The sequence below is a fragment of the Anolis carolinensis genome, chromosome 5, assembly GCF_035594765.1.
Source record: "Anolis carolinensis isolate JA03-04 chromosome 5, rAnoCar3.1.pri, whole genome shotgun sequence".
NCBI classification, from domain to species: domain Eukaryota; kingdom Metazoa; phylum Chordata; class Lepidosauria; order Squamata; family Dactyloidae; genus Anolis; species Anolis carolinensis.
Window position 1 is genome coordinate 21,568,348 of NC_085845.1, and position 15,950 is coordinate 21,584,297.

Here is a 15,950-nt window from a genome sequence, read left to right on the forward strand (position 1 = left end):
AGGCTTTAGCAAAAGCAAACTGCTGCATCCTCCCAGTGTTTGTGTTCTTCATTCATTACTTTTGCCATCTTGACTACACTCTGATGTTGCTTCACCACATATGTCCCAGTTTTCATCCGTGAATTGTTCGAGAATATAATTGCAGACTTACTGTGAATTTTTTTTTCCCTTTTAAATAATGACAAAAATCACTAACTGCTCCATAGATTTGCCTGGTTTTGTGCTGACCTGATTTTCTTTAGAGTAGATTATATATATATATAGAATGAGGCTGAAGGGAAAAATCAAGGAATCTTCCATTGTTACTATTGCTAGGTAAATTAGGTTAGGTTTAACAAGATGGGCAATGAAGCACTAAAGTAGCTTCGTCATAATCAACACAGTAGCAAATAAAACAGACTTTTTGATTTAACGTACCGCACCCATGTCTGTATAATGACCAAACTCTAGAAATATGTGTGCTAGATGTTACAGTTCTTTTTCCTAGCCAATGTATTCCTGCCAATGGATAACTGTGCATTCTCCTTGTGATATTTTTCATTCAACAGCAATACTTACTTTGATTTATGACACATTCCTTCCAAAAGATTGGGTAAATAGCAAAAGCAAAACAAACAGGTATATATGTGATAAAATCACCCCACTTCCCCCAGTGTAATTCAGAGTAGGAGAAAAAATAAACACTACTGCTTTTTTCTAAAGTCTTATAAAAGTTATTCTCATTGGATGAATAAGATAAGCAACTTTGAGTCTTTTTTGTGGAGAGAAAAAGTAGGGTACAAATAAACATGAAGAAGAAGAAGAAGAAGAAGAAGAAGAAGAAGAAGAAGAAGAAGAAGAAGAAGAAGAGGAGGAGGAGGAGGAGGAGGAGGAGGAGGAGGAGGAGGAAGAAGTATATGACCAAGCAGAAAGGGAGTCGCGGTGGCACAATGAGTTAAATCAGTGGTTCTCAACCTGTGGGTCCCCAGATGTTTTGGCCTTCAACTCCCAGAAATCCTAACAGATGGTAAACTGGCTGGGATTTCTGGGAGTTGTAGGTCAAAACACCTGGGGACCCACAGGTTGAGAACCACTGGGTTAAACCCTTGTGAACTGCTAACCTGAAGGTTGGGTTGCTGAAGATTGCTGGTTCAAATCTGCAAGATGGGGTGAACTTCTGTCTGTCAGCTCTAGCTTGCGGGGACATGAGAGAAGCCTCCTAATAACACATCGAGGCGTTCCCTGGGCAACATCTCTGTAGATGACAATACTCTCACACCAGAAGCAACTTGCAGTATGTTCTCAAGTTGCTTCTGAGAAGATTTAAAAAAATTAAACCAAGCAGAAAACAAAAACAGATGAAAACAACATCATTAGAGAATTGAAAAGTAGAACCTATTTTTATCAAGAACATATTGTAAAAAATTGCCATCTTTGAAAAAAAAATACAAAATGTATGTCACAATAGGATCATGGTATCAGGCCAACCAAACAATGCAAAACACTTTACTCTAACCTTTGAAGCCTACATACTTCTTTATCAAGCAAGGGTATTTTAAAAACCATGCATGGGAATAAAAGTGACAATGTCAGAATCTCAGATCTGGATCTTGTTTGAAATGTTTGTTTCAGTCAGTGTTATAAGGTGGTCTTGAATGATGGTTTGATGCAGGCCCTTCTTGGTCAGAAGCGAACTGAAGGCCAGGGCAGTAAAAAGCCCAGTAATCTGAAGTTGGTTCCATTGACAGCAACAAAGTTAGTTATCTGACATCTAGGCCACCTGTGTTTCTGCATGAAATTGTAAGCCATTTTATAGACAGAAAAAGAGTATCTTAAGAAAACTCTTGTCAGATTTGAAGGTACATTTCCATGTTGTAACAATTAAAACTTGTCAATGGGTTTTTGAAAAAATATATCCTCATATGTGACAGATATGGCCAAGATCTCAAAAAAAGTTACGTTTGCTGCAGTTTATCACTTTTCATCTGCTGTGTGATTTTTAGCATCCATGCCTGATGAAGAAATCATACAGCTTTGAAAGCAAGTGAAAATTATTTTTAGCCTTTCAGCCAGCCTAATTAAGATACCACCATGCTGTGTGTTTTGTATTTTGTGGTAACTAACTTCATTAGGATACTTTCTGTACATATGGACTTGCATTTATGAAAGCAAGTTAATTTGAATCATACACACTGCACCCTAGGTTATTACTCAAAAGCTACATTGAAAGTTGTGTTTACTGCCTTCAGTTGCACCCAACATTTTCATTATCTTTTCATCGGTGTAAGCAGGCCTTTTTCGGCTTCCCCACAAAATAAAAGACCAATCTTGCTATACTCTTCCATCTGTCTTATAGCAGTTGGCTTCACTGTTCACTGTTCACTTAGAATTCTAGGTCACCTTGAGGGCTAGGCATAAATCAAAAATACACTGAAAGAGCAATACTACATATGCCTGTTCTGAAGGGAGTTTCAGTGGGTTTCATTTCCAAGTTTGTGTGTAAGATTGTAGTCTGTGTGAATAAATAATAGTGGCCGAAAATAAAATTAACTGTCTTAAGTGTTGATTCTGAATCAGTGAGATCACAGTTGTATGCATATGGTTCCCCACATGAGACTAACCAGGTTTTAAGTTCTGTAGAAAAGACCTCTATTTGAGTCCCAGTATCTTCAGACATATTTGATTGGAACACATTGCTGCTCCATTTACTGGGACATTAAGCCAAGTTTCTTTCTGCTATCCTTCCATCTGTTGGTAAATAGCTACAGAAGGCAGGCCTTCAGTAACTGCCTCAATCTAAACCAATGGGTCCCCAGAAGTTTTGGCCTTGAACTCCCAGAAATCCTAACAACTGGTAAACTGGCTGGGTTCTCTGGGAGTTGTGGGCCAAAATACCTGGGGACCCACAGGTTGAGAACAACTGATCTAAAAGTGTTGGATTTGAAATGTCTTTAATTATGCAATTTTCCTAAAAACATTTTAATAAAAAAAAATTAAAATGAGCAGTAAACTGCCTAGCATCTAACCTTTGGGGTAAATGAGGAAAACAAACAAACTTTTTAATGCCTACCTTCCTATGTGTAACTCCTCTTGAACACGGTGGACTTATTTGGACTAACTGCTAAACTATATTTAATGGCATGCAAATAAGGTTCTGCCTTGGGCTATTGCCTTCCCTTGGATGAGGTCTAAACATACACAATTATGGTGAGTTTTTATCAAATAAGCCAAACTAGTTCATGAAGTTTTTTTCAAGAATCCATAGCTAAATTTAACCACAGATTAAGGCTGAAATGTCACTTTATACTGAGATCAATTAAAAATGATAGTGAAAGTTTGCAGCTATGTCAAAGGAGGAGAAACAGTAGGATTTGTCAGCTGAAAGATCTTACATGTAACAGCAAGCATAATTTATCATTATGTCTGAAATATACCAGCGGGATGATCTTGTGAGTTAATATGGGATTGGGCTGCATGTTCATTTTAATCCAAAAAAATCTTGCCACCATTATTTGTAGATTGGAATATTGGTCTCTTTGATTACACACCATCCTCATGACAACACCGGCCAGCTATAATGTGCTTACCTTGAATCCACGGCAAGCAGTTACACATGACATATGGCAAGTTCCAAAGCAGAAGTACTGATTCCAACCAAGCGCATCTCCTCCTATGAGACGAGCACAATTGGTGGGGACAAGAGACAGGGCCTTCTCAGTGGTGGCTCCTCAGCTGTGGAACTCCCTCTCGAGTGACATCAGGCAGGTCCCATCTCTTCTGGTTTTTAGGGGGAAAAAATTAAAGACCTGGCTTTGTACACAAGCTTTTGAAGAATAAGTTATCATGGAATTTGACACAGTCGGAATAAGGATCATGAGTAAGGACGATGGATGAATGGAATTATGCACTTTATGTTTTTAATCTCATAGATTTATGAGATTTATTTATTGTTTATGTGTTGTTTATGTTCTTTATTGTTTATGTGTTGTATATGCTCAACTGTTTTAATTTAGTTGATGGGATATATTTATTGTTATGTTTAATAGGCATTGAATTTTTTCAGAGTTGTAAGCCACCTTCAGTCCCCTATGGGATGAGAAAGATGGGGTATAAATGAAGTAAGTAAGTAAGTAGATAAGTAAATAAAATTTACATTGGAGTTTCTTAGAAACTCTGGAGTGACTCTGGTATTTTTCATGTTTTGCAGCTAGATCAGACTGGATCCAAGCCCATCTATTATCCATACCTCAAAAAATCCCACTGGTATATCACCAGCTTGTGGTGATCGCATGGCTGGGTGCCATGTTGTGGCCTCATCAGAAGTAAGGCCCTGTTAAGGGGCTGCTTCTGACCATCATAACAGAGGTGCTGATTCCCAGGATAAGACACCAGTGGTGATCCGCTGACTATCAGGACTGAAAACTGTCTTTAGGGTGCTCCTGTGGTGTATCTGAAGCACCTCTGGAGCAGGTGACTCTAGATTGTTTCACCCAGTGTAGATGCAGCCTCTGAATAATCTGTTTGCCACAGAGGATTCCAAAATCTTCATTTTAGTAAAATTAAACATATTGAATATTGTGACTGATTACATTTTGTTCTTGTCAGTAATCAAAAGTTTCCAACTCGTTAACTAAAAATTAGAAGTAGCTGGATTTACTCCCAATTCTTTTTCCTTTTTGAAACTTCTTTTTGATAGTAAGCCCAAGGCCAAGGGACATCATATTATTGGTCACTGAAAATCACTCCAGGTACCACTTTCATCTAAAGAGCATGGTTTAAAAAATCACTGAAATACACACATTTAAGAAATGAGAAAAAAATATTTGTAGGTTATTGACATCAGAAAATTAGTTGTTTTGTTCTGAGTTTTGCAACTAAACTTCGCTGGTTGATATTTCACCAACTCCATTGTTGTTGGGCATAGTTTCAAATACAGTTACAGACAGTACTGGAGGATAATAAATGGGAAACACACGACAGGGTGTGTGCTTTACTGCTTGAACAACATGCCTTGGTTGTTAAGCATCAGGCCTAAAGCCAAGTCCTGGTAAAGCAATATAAAACACATCCTGTAGCAAGTCACTAGTACTATAAAATGGCTTTTATGGCTGTTATAAAATGTGTATGCTGTCCTTTAGCAAGCTGCATTTTTTACAGTGTATGGGTATGAACAAGTGTAAAAATAAAATACTTTAATTTCTGTTAAATGTTGAGTAAATGTGATGCCATGTAATTTGTTCCATACATTAAGTCCTTTTTTAAAAAAGTTATCAGGGCGGGCCCTATCATTAGGCAGAGTGAGAAAAGTTCCTGAGATTGAGATGATCAGTACAGCAGCTCCCTACCATTCCCTTTTATTGAAGGCTAAAACTTTGCATAACACATGGCCTATATCCATGTAAAATTCTGTGGTTCAATTCTGTGTGAGGAATGCCATATCATCAAACACTTCACAGAGTAAAATGGACATGTGTGACCAAGCAACATGAGATTATGGCAAACATTATTAATTAGAAAGAAAACACAAGTTAGGAGAGGCTGCTTTTGCCTGACTCTACAGAGAAAGGCAAACATCTTTCTCCCTCTCCTCTCCTGCAGAGTTCAATGGATGCAAACTACTTTTGCACTTTCAACACAGTTTGCAACAATAGAATAAGCTCTGGACAAGGGAAGTGTGAGAAGGAGAGAGAAACTGAGATATTATAAAAGAAGCTAAAAAGTGGACAGCAGAGTATTAATATGTTGTCAAAGGCTTTCATGGCCGGGATCACAGGGTTGTTGTATGTTTTCCGGGCTGTATGGCCTCTGAGGATGCCTGCATAGATGTGGGCGAAACATCAGGAGAGAATAATTCTGGAACATGGCCATACAGCCCGGAAAACATACAACAACCCAGAGTATTAATAGGCACTGCCTCTGCCAAACTGGAACAGTTGGAGAGTACCAAATGGATGTATGTGGGGTATGTGGGGACTGTGAGAATCAGTGAAGGTGTTGGTCAATGTCTCCTTGGAACAACACAAAGTTCCAATTTGCCTAAAAGAGGAGTTGTGAGACCTATATTAAAAAGCCTATCCATAAACCCCTCTATAAAGGACAACTATCGGCCAGTGTCCAATCTTCCATTTCTGAGCAAGGTTCTGGAGTGTGTGGTGGCCTCCCAACTCCAGGGATTTCTGGATGAAATGGATTATCTAGATCCATTTCAATCTGGCTTCAGGCCAATGGAATAGAGATAGCTTTGGCTGCCTTGGAGGATGACCTACGAAGAGAGCTAGACAGAGGGAGTGTCCCTGTACGTTCTCCTGGACCTCTCAGCAGCGTTCAATACCATAGACCATGGTATCTTTCTGGGTCAGTTTGCTGGGATGGAACTAGAAGGCACTGTTTTACAGTGGCTCTGGTCCTTCCTGGAGGGCCAAACCCAGAAGGTGGTGCTGGAAGACTCTTGTTCGAACCCCCGGCCGTTGACTTGTGGTGTTCCTCAGGATTCCGTTTTGTCCCCTATGCTGTTTAACATATACATTAAACTGCTTGAAGCAGTCACCCAGGGTTTAGGAGTACGGTGTCACATGTATGCAAATGATAGCCAGCTCAACTACACCTTTCCATGTAATTCCAAGGAAGCTGTACTGGCCCTAAACTAGTACCTGTTATCAGTAATGGACTGGATGAGGGCAAACAAATTGAAATTTTAATCCAGACAAGACAGAGGTACTCCTGGTCAGTTGGAGGGCAGACCAAGGAAGAGGGATTCAGTCTGTGCATCCAGCACAGCTACATTCCCACTGAAGACAGGTTTGCAGTTTGGGGATCCTCCTGGACTCAGCATTGAACCTGGAGGTCCAGGTTAGCACAATTAAAATTTGTGCGCCAACTGCACCAATTCCTTGAGAAGCCAGATCTGGCTATGGTGGTACATGCCTTAGTTACATCCCAGCCCTATGTGGGGCTGCCTCTGAAGAGTGCTTGGACGCTTCAGCTGGTCCAAAGAACTGCAGTCAGATTGTTCACTGGCTGCCTACAGTGAGCAGACAATCCCCCTGTTGCAGCAGCTCCACTGGCTGCTAGTCTGTTTCTGGGCACTATTCAAAGTGTTGGTTCTGACCTTCAAAGCCTTAGGCTGTTCAGGTCCAGACTATTTGGCTGACCGCATCACCTTGTTTTAACCTGCCCGGGCCCTGAGATCTTCAGGAGAGGCCCCTTTCTCAGTCCCACCTCCATATCAAGCTTGGTTGATGGAAATGAGAGGGAGAGCATTTTCACTGGCTGCCCCTCAGCACTAGAACTGCCTGCCCAGGGAAGCTAGAATGACCCCCTCCTTGCTGTCCTTCCAATGGCAGGCTAAAACCTTTTTATTTAGACAGTCTTTTAAAGATGAAGGTTCTTAAGATCAATTCAGGGGATGCTGTGGTTTTTAACTTTGAGTTTGTTTTAATGATTTTTAACTGGGAAATTTTAAATTCTGTTTTAATGTTTGTATATTTGTATATTTTAAATGGTTATACTGATGCTTTTATGTTAAGCTGTTTTGAGTCCCCTTGGGGGGAGATAAAGCAGGGTATAAATAAATATAATATTAGCAATACCATCCTGACTTTTGCCTTGCTTCTTGGGTCGGTCCTGTAGATTATATATTCAATTGTAATGCCCAACTAGACCAATTAAATCAGTGGAATTTACATAGATGGTGACTTATCAAGTGGCTTTAGGTCTATAATATTATAAAATTATCAGAGGAATAACACTATAAATTTAAATTATTGCTGTAAAATACTGCCTAGGGAAACAATAGATTTGCAGTTCTTTAGAACTTTAGATGTGATAAAACAGCTTTTCTTCTTCTTCCTCTTCCTTTGTCCTTCTCTCCCCAATTATATCCATTCTTTTTCACTGGGGTGCAGGATGGTTTACAAACATTAAGAATATAGATTAACAACAGAGACAGGGTGTTTTAAAATCCATAACTCATATCCATGAAACAGATCTCCCCCTTTCTCTCTTTCTTTACTGCCTAAACTTTCCTCATTGTAGGACCTCCTTTGGGTTGTCTGACCCCAGATGACTAGCTGTTCCACCCTCTCTCTAAACACCTCTAAAGTTCAATAGCAACGAAGTTCACTTTTGCATTTATCTCTGCATCTATTTGACTGTGAGGATTGGTTTGTCAATGATCTATAAGACTATGGTTTTTTTTTTCATTTTTAATCTCCCTGTACCTATACCATTTTACAATTGGAACAGGCGCCACACTTGCATTTACAAGTCATATAAAAGTTGGTGAGATTTAAGGGAAAGTCCACTTCTCTTCTTGAAAAAAAATCAACGAAACCATTTGCAACTGTTCTGGTGGCTTGCTTCATAAAACTGTAATGATGAGAACATGATATGAACTGTGCCAAATGTTTTAAGATTGTCCTTTAGAATCCTAGTTAGTCACTTGCACATTAGATATCAAAATAAATTTCTGCTATCTTCCAAATGTGTAAGGGATACTACAATTTGCAAGAAATCTGCCAAAGCAGTGGAGTGGGGAGAGGAGCATAGAAAATGGCATCACAGGTGAAATGAAAAGGTGAAAGTGCAATGGGCAGACCAACAACCATGAGTTTGATCAGTCATCCATTATTCATTCTGTAAACAATGAAGGACCGGAGAAGCAGACAGACTTTCGGTAGCAGAGGATTAAGTCGTTGGATAATAAAGACATGGAAAATAAAAAAATACAACAGAATTGGACATCATTCATAAACTGGCAGAGGCTTTGCTAAAATGAATAAATGGGCCGTGAATTATTCATCACTTTCATTAACTTAATTGGACCATTCTACCAGAGTAGGCTTTCACATCAGTTTCATGGTGAATTTTTTTGCTTTCACCGTGGATGATTTTGTACACCCTCCAGCCCTGCACAGCTCATTTTCAAAAGAAGTCATTCTGGAGAAATAAATATGAACTTTTAATATTTTATCTACTGAACAGAAGTGTATCTTCATCAGTGGAGACAAGAGTGTCCTTGATTTGCTTTTTTACACTTTTTTAAAAACAATTCTGGGAAGACCATTATTACCTGGATATCCACAATACCCTTTTTCACTCTTCTCCAAATGGCCTGGTTTGGACACTTATCCGAATGTCAACTTTTTATGAACAAGGTGCTCTCATTTTTTTCTCCACCATACAGAAATACTGTATCCTGTATTTTCAATCTGAGTAGACACTCCAACCTCATTTCAAATAAGGATGGAATTGTGAGATCCAGGTCTCCTTATGATTTTATTCATGATTTCATCAAAATATTTTGTACTGTTCTTTATCAAAAGATCTCATGGATGGGAGAAACAAACAAGATGAAAGATCTCTACCTGATTTGGTAGAGATTATCTCAGTTAATCTTTCCTTATCCCACTTTTCCCTCTATTTCTAAAATGTCCCAGTTTCTCATTCTCCTTCAGTTGCTGCAAACTGAGTTCAGAGTGCAAAAGTAGGAGAAAAGGGTGGAATCTTAACCTTCTTAGTACATTCCGGCAGAAGCATATTACTGTAGTATCTCCTAGCTCAGGCATGGACAAACTTCGGCCCTCCAGGTGTTTTGGACTTCAGTTCCTAACAGCCAGTAGGCTGTTGGGAATAGTCAGAGTTGAAGCCCAAAACACCTGGAGGGCCGAAGTTTGCCCATGCCTGTCCTAGCTTGTCTGTTCTTTTTCAGTAATAATGTTGTCATCTCAACCACATTCTAAAGTTTCATGACCACATACATCTTACCTTTCATCTGTGCAATACTGGATATGAGAATTTAGAACCTAGTTTAAAACAATGTAAAAGGGTGTTTCTACAACCCAGTTGAGCTAGGCAGCATTGATCAAGTCTTCAAGAGGAAGGAATTCCACAACCTGGGCACCACAGCAAAGTAGGCCCATTTTAATTTTGTACAAAGCTTGAAAAGGTTACCTTTTTAGATTACAACTCCCAAAGTTCACTATCAATTGCGAAGCTATCTAGATGATTCTGGCAGTTGTAGTATAAAAAAGCAACCTTCCTGAATTCTATCTGAAACAAGAATATTACAAGCCTAGAGCATTGTGGCCTTTGGATGGTCTTCACAGTCAGAGACTAGGTGGCTTTGCATGTGGTGCAGGGAATCAGAACACAGCATGTGATGAGGTCGTGGTGGTAGACTATTTAAGGCCTGGATGTGCCTCTTTGGATCAAACCAAATGAAGCAGTGTTTGTAAACTGAAGTTATAGTGATCTATAGTCGTCATATTCACTACTTGGCCACCAGGTGTTCTCCAGGGTTTTTCCCAGACCTACCAGCAACTGAACCTGGGACATTTTTGTATGCAGCACAGATGAGCTACACTCCTTCCTTAATAATATGATGTTCCACAAACCCTATTTCTTTATGAATATTTCCATTGTGTTCAGTTGTGTGGCCCTACATTCTTGTTTTATGAAAGATGGAGAAAATAATTTCAATAGGATATTCTACTGAAATAGAACCAGACAATACAGTATTTGTAGGAATTGAACACATCCAGGAACTTGTCCCTTGCGTGTTATCTAATTTATGTTCTTCATACATTGCTTTTCTTTTTCATTTATTGCTTTATATTTTATATACAAATAGACCCTTGCCTTTGTTAAACAAAGCTAAGATGAGGGCTTAATAGCTTATATCTTCTGTCTGCAAGCTAAGTTGTTTCAGAGTAGAACATTGTTTTTCATAGACCTACTTCCTTTGAAAAATTGTATCTAGGAATGGCTTATTTACATAAGTCATATAGATAAGATATTTCTGATGCAGGAACAATGTTTCCTCATCTCTAGCATTTCTTATTGAACTTTTTGCTATTGAAATGTTGCCCAACTTAAAATGTTAATGTCAATATCATATAAAAACACAGCAGGAAGTAATAATACATCACATTACAGTAAATTAAACAAGGTGGTCTAACAGGGCTATTATTCATATCTACTTGGAATAATGGGATATACTTCTGTTGTGCTTTAACCTCTGTTAGAGGGAAGCAGCTGTCTGAGATAGGAGATAGATATTGGCTTGGACTGTGTTGGGAGTTATGTCAACACAATGCTGGGCAACTGCAGAGAGGACAGGGCGACTTCCTCTGACTTTGTCTGCAGGCTACACAGACATTTCTGCATGTGTTTAGGAGTGATGTGATAACACTTCTTGTTCCAGGAATTGCCCAAAATATGACCAGTTCTCACAGTTGGAGTACTGAGAGTTGATGAAGTAGTGGGACAACAGAAGACTCAATCACATTGTTGTGTTCATTTGAGTGGATATTTTGGGTTAATGTTCAATTTGGGGTGGGTCTGGAGGCTACAAATGTCCCCAGTCTGCCTTCAGGGGGTATAAATCAAGCCCCCAAAGAAAATAGTTTCATCACTCCCGCATTAGTAGATTTACTTTGTTAAGATGTCACATAAGGAGGTAGCCAGTATCTCCTTGTACAAGAGGATTGTTTGCCGTAACTCAAACACATTTCCACTCCACTCAAAGACTAGCTGGCCATGGAGGTGTATTGGAAAAGCTCAGCTGTCAACAAGCTGATTGCTTCCATTCTCCCTATCAGTAGCCCAAACGACTGATAAATCACAGGATTATAAATTTGGAATAGACCCCAAAGACTATTCAGTCCAACCCCATCCAGTCATGCAGGAATGCATAATCAAAGTACTCCCAACAAATGGCCATCCATTATCTGTTTTTAAAAAGTCATAGTAATTTCAATTATTTTTACTGGTTATTATTGTATTTTTACCACCAGCTTTGTTATTGGTTATTATTGTATTTTTACCATAAGCTTTTCTGCTCCTAGAGCTCCAAAATAACTTGGCTGCCCTTAGTATTATGCAACTTGACTTAGGGAAAGGAGTACAATTTATTGTTTTGTTTAAAAAAGGGGGGGCAGTCCTGGGCAAGCCCTGTTTCCAGGATAAGTTTGCAGAGAAAGGGTGGGGAAAAACATCTGTCTGTCAAGCCAAATGTTGCTCTCCTGCAGCACTAATCTGCCGATCTGGATTTTCCTAGATCACCCTTCTTTCTGATGACACCCTCCTAAGCTTTCATACCATTACCACCAAATTAGTAATTTAGAAATATTTTCCTTTCCAAAAGTTTGAAATGCTTCACTTAAGGCTTAAATACCAGCAGAAAGGGAAATATGGAATTTTGCATCCAACCTTTTTTTTTTTTTTGCCCAAACCACTACTGGCCTGGCCTCCAAAAGCTTATCTGAAACTGAATTTGTTTCTCAAGCTAAAATAAAGAAGCAGAACTTGCAAGTCAAACGACAGTGGCTTTGTTTGGTATTGCCCAGTGGTGGTATGGATTGTCCTTGTTGCATACTCTTTACTGTGTCATAAAAAGAGAAGTCTCCCTTTATACCACACGATAGAGTTTTCTCTGGGAGATGTGTCTCCCCACTCCCTGACCCTTTATCATCATAGGCTAACATCAGGGATCAATTTTGTCCCATGAATCATCCCCTGAGTGATCTCTATATAAAAGTTTTGCTGCAGGAGCACTCTCTACACTATCCAAAAGGTCGGCTGGATAATGTGACACACATTTTACTTTCAGCAAGCTTGTTATAGCAGCTCTGAATTTTTCATGAGCGCTTCAGTAACCTGTAGCCGAAGCTCTGGGGGTTTCCACCACAAAGAGGTGGATCAGCTTAGCTCTCACTTCCCATCTGGCAGTGGGTGACAGAGACAGTCAAGAGACTGCAGGAAACCTGAAGAACAAGGGGGGGAGAAAAGTTGATGTGGGACAGCCATTGTGAGGCATGAAAAGCAAAGCATGTGCTTCTTACATGGGCATGGGTTTTGAGGCACTTGTTTATGTGGCAGGCTTAAAGTTTCGACTCATTTCACTTTCGGGCCAACAGAACAGCTGTCTTTTTGGCAGATAATCTACATAATAGAGATACTGACATCCCATTTTGCCAAGCCCGAGCTCTCTAGATTTTCTTTGAAACTCTTCACCACTTTGCTCTTTCAAACAATCTTTATTCAAATGCTGGCTATATTGGCTTCTTCATGAGCATAAGTTAACTCTGTTACTTAAGAAATATGTAACAGGAAGGATCAACATCTAATTGCCATGGTATTATGTCATAATGTTATTGCTATAAGAGGACAGTGTCCTCCACCATATCTGTGGGATGCTTATGAGGTTAGGAACTGCAAGAGAGGCTGCATGGCATTCACAGTAAAAGGGAATGTCCAAGTGGCACACGATGATTAGCATGGCTGCACCAGGGGCATCTCCTGCCCAAGAGAGATGGCACACTCTTCCAAATGGTAGAGCTAGCCTGTTGGCTTTCTCATCTGATCTAAATTCATGTTTGTGTGCTCTAAATTATTTTCATTTAGTGGTTTGAGGTTTGCATATGACTGTGGAGAGCAGAGGTCAAATCTCTTCTCCATCATGGAACTTACAGGGTGTTCTTTGACAAGTGTCTCAGTCTCAAAAAAAGACCCTCTGAAAAAACCTGGCCAAGAAGCCCCCATTGTAGGATCATCTTAGAGTTGCTATTAGTCGGAAATGCCTTGAAGGCACAAAACAACAAAAAACAAGGTAGTTTTTTTTTCCTTGGCAGTTTCAGCATTTACATGCTTGTGTAACTCCTGGATGTGCATGTGGTTTCACTTTTTCTGAGCTTGTGCATAGAGGCATCTATTAATTCTCTGCACAGATATTTATGTTTGCTCAGGGAGGACAAGAGGGTTTTTAAAAAACATGCCAGTCAAGAACCTGGGCATCGTTTTACACTCCATAAGCCAAGATAACCACTAACTGATTCACAGAGAGCTCTGGAAGCCTTCAACCAGGGTCCCCAAACTAAGACCCATGGGCCAGATGCAGCTTTCCCAGGTCATTTACCCACCTTCCACCATAAATTTTAGACTTCAGGTCACCCTAAGTATGAAACAACTTGAAGGCACTCAACAACAACAATCCTAATTAACTTGACTATCTCATCATCCATCAGGCTCACATTTTCCATTGAAATACTGGTAAGTTTATGTTGGTTAAAATTGGTCTTCAGAGGCTGGATGGCCATCTGTCGAGGGTGCTTTGAATACGATTTACCTGCTTCTTGGCAGGGGGTTTGAACTGGATGGCCCACAAGGTCTCTTCCAACTCTATAATTCATTTTAAATATTGTATTGTTATTTCATTTTTTTTGCACTTCAAATAAGATTTGTATCATTATTTGTATCATCTTCTGGACTTATCTCCAAAACAACTGGAGGGAACAAAGTTGGAGAAAATGGCTCCATTATGATATTGCACCCAAGGGCGCACAAGAGCAAGTAGCAACAACATGAACCAGGTTGAATGCTTAATCCAGAAAAGAAAAGCCCTGAACAGATGGGTAATTTTTCACCACTTAACAGGTGAAAGGCAGAAGTTCTGTCAGACAATGTAATTCTGCTTCAGGCAATGAAGTGGTATATTCCTAATGAAAAGTGCCAATGAATCACTCTATTTTCTACCCATATGAATGTCTAATTCTTAGCAATGATACAGGGGGATGAAACTTACTTACTTACTTAGGCGATCCCTCGTCGTTCGAGGACGATGGTCTTCCAACCTTGGTATCTTGGGCGTGTGTTCTTAGGTGACTGAAGAGACCGATTCTTGACCCGCATATTCTCCCGCAGTGAGGACATCGGTTTCCAGGTGGAAGGCGGTCCCGGTCGGGGTTAGCTTGACGCTCCTTCCTCTTGGCACGTTTCTCCCTTAAGCCCTCCGTTCGTGCCTCTTCAAACTCCGCAGCACTGCTGGTCACAGCTGACCTCCAATTAGAGCGCTCAAGGGCCAGGGCTTCCCAGTTCTCAGTGTCTATGCCACAGTTTTTAAGGTTGGCTTTGAGCCCATCTTTAAATCTCTTTTCCTGCCCTCCAACATTCCGTTTCCCATTCTTGAGTTCAGAGTAGAGGAGCTGCTTTGGGAGACGGTGATCGGGCATTCGGACAACGTGGCCAGTCCAACGGAGTTGATGGCGTAAGAGCATCGCTTCAATGCTGGTGGTCTTTGCTTCCTCAAGCACGCTGACATTTGTCCGCCTGTCTTCCCAAGAGATTTGCAGGATTTTCCTGAGACAACGCTGATGGAAACGCTCCAGGAGTTTGGTGTGACGTCTGTACACAGTCCACGTTTCGCAGGCATAGAGCAGGGTTGGGAGGACAATGGCTTTATAAACAAGCACCTTGGTCTCTCTACGGATGTCCCGGTCATCGAACACTCTCTGCTTCATACGGAAAAATGCTGCACTCGCAGAGCTCAGGCGGTGTTGTATTTCAGTGTCGATGTTGACTTTTGTGGAGAGGTGGCTACCAAGGTAGCGGAAATGGTCAACATTTTCTAATGTTGCACCGTTAAGCTGTATTCCTGGCTTTGCAGAGGGATTAGCTGGTGCCTGTTGGAAGAGCACTTTGGTTTTCTCGATGTTCAGTGAGAGGCCGAGCTTCTCGTATGCTTCTGCGAAGGTGTTTAGAGTGGCTTGTAGGTCTTCTTCTGAACGCGCACAGACTACGTTGTCATCAGCATATTGGAGTTCTATAACAGATGTTGTGGTGACCTTGGTTTTGGCTCTCAGTCTGCTGAGGTTAAATAGCTTGCCATCTGTCCGATAGATGATTTCCACTCCGGTGGGAAGCTTCCCATCAACAAGGTGAAGTATCATAGCGATGAAGATGGAAAATAAGGTGGGGGCAATAACACATCCCTGCTTGACACCTGATTCAACCTTAAATGGGTCACTTTGGGAGCCGTTGCTGTCCAAGACTGTTGCCATCATGTCATCATGGAGGAGCCGCAGGATGTTCACAAATTTGTCAGGGCACCCGATTTTTTGGAGGATGGTCCAGAGAGCGCTGCGATTCACTGTGTCGAATGCCTTTGCAAGGTCAATGAATGCCATGTACAGAGG

At 40.5% G+C, this 15,950-nt stretch overlaps 1 long non-coding RNA gene across 1 annotated transcript in view; it reads right to left on the reverse strand.

Annotated features, from left to right (window-relative positions):
* Nucleotides 1-1,788: 1,788 nt before the first annotated feature.
* Nucleotides 1,789-15,950, reverse strand: part of LOC134299393 (uncharacterized) — a 114,798-nt gene continuing 100,636 nt past the window's right edge. The window contains exon 5 of the long non-coding RNA XR_010006593.1: nt 1,789-3,753. This is a non-coding gene — a long non-coding RNA (uncharacterized LOC134299393). The remainder of the gene's footprint in view (nt 3,754-15,950) is intronic.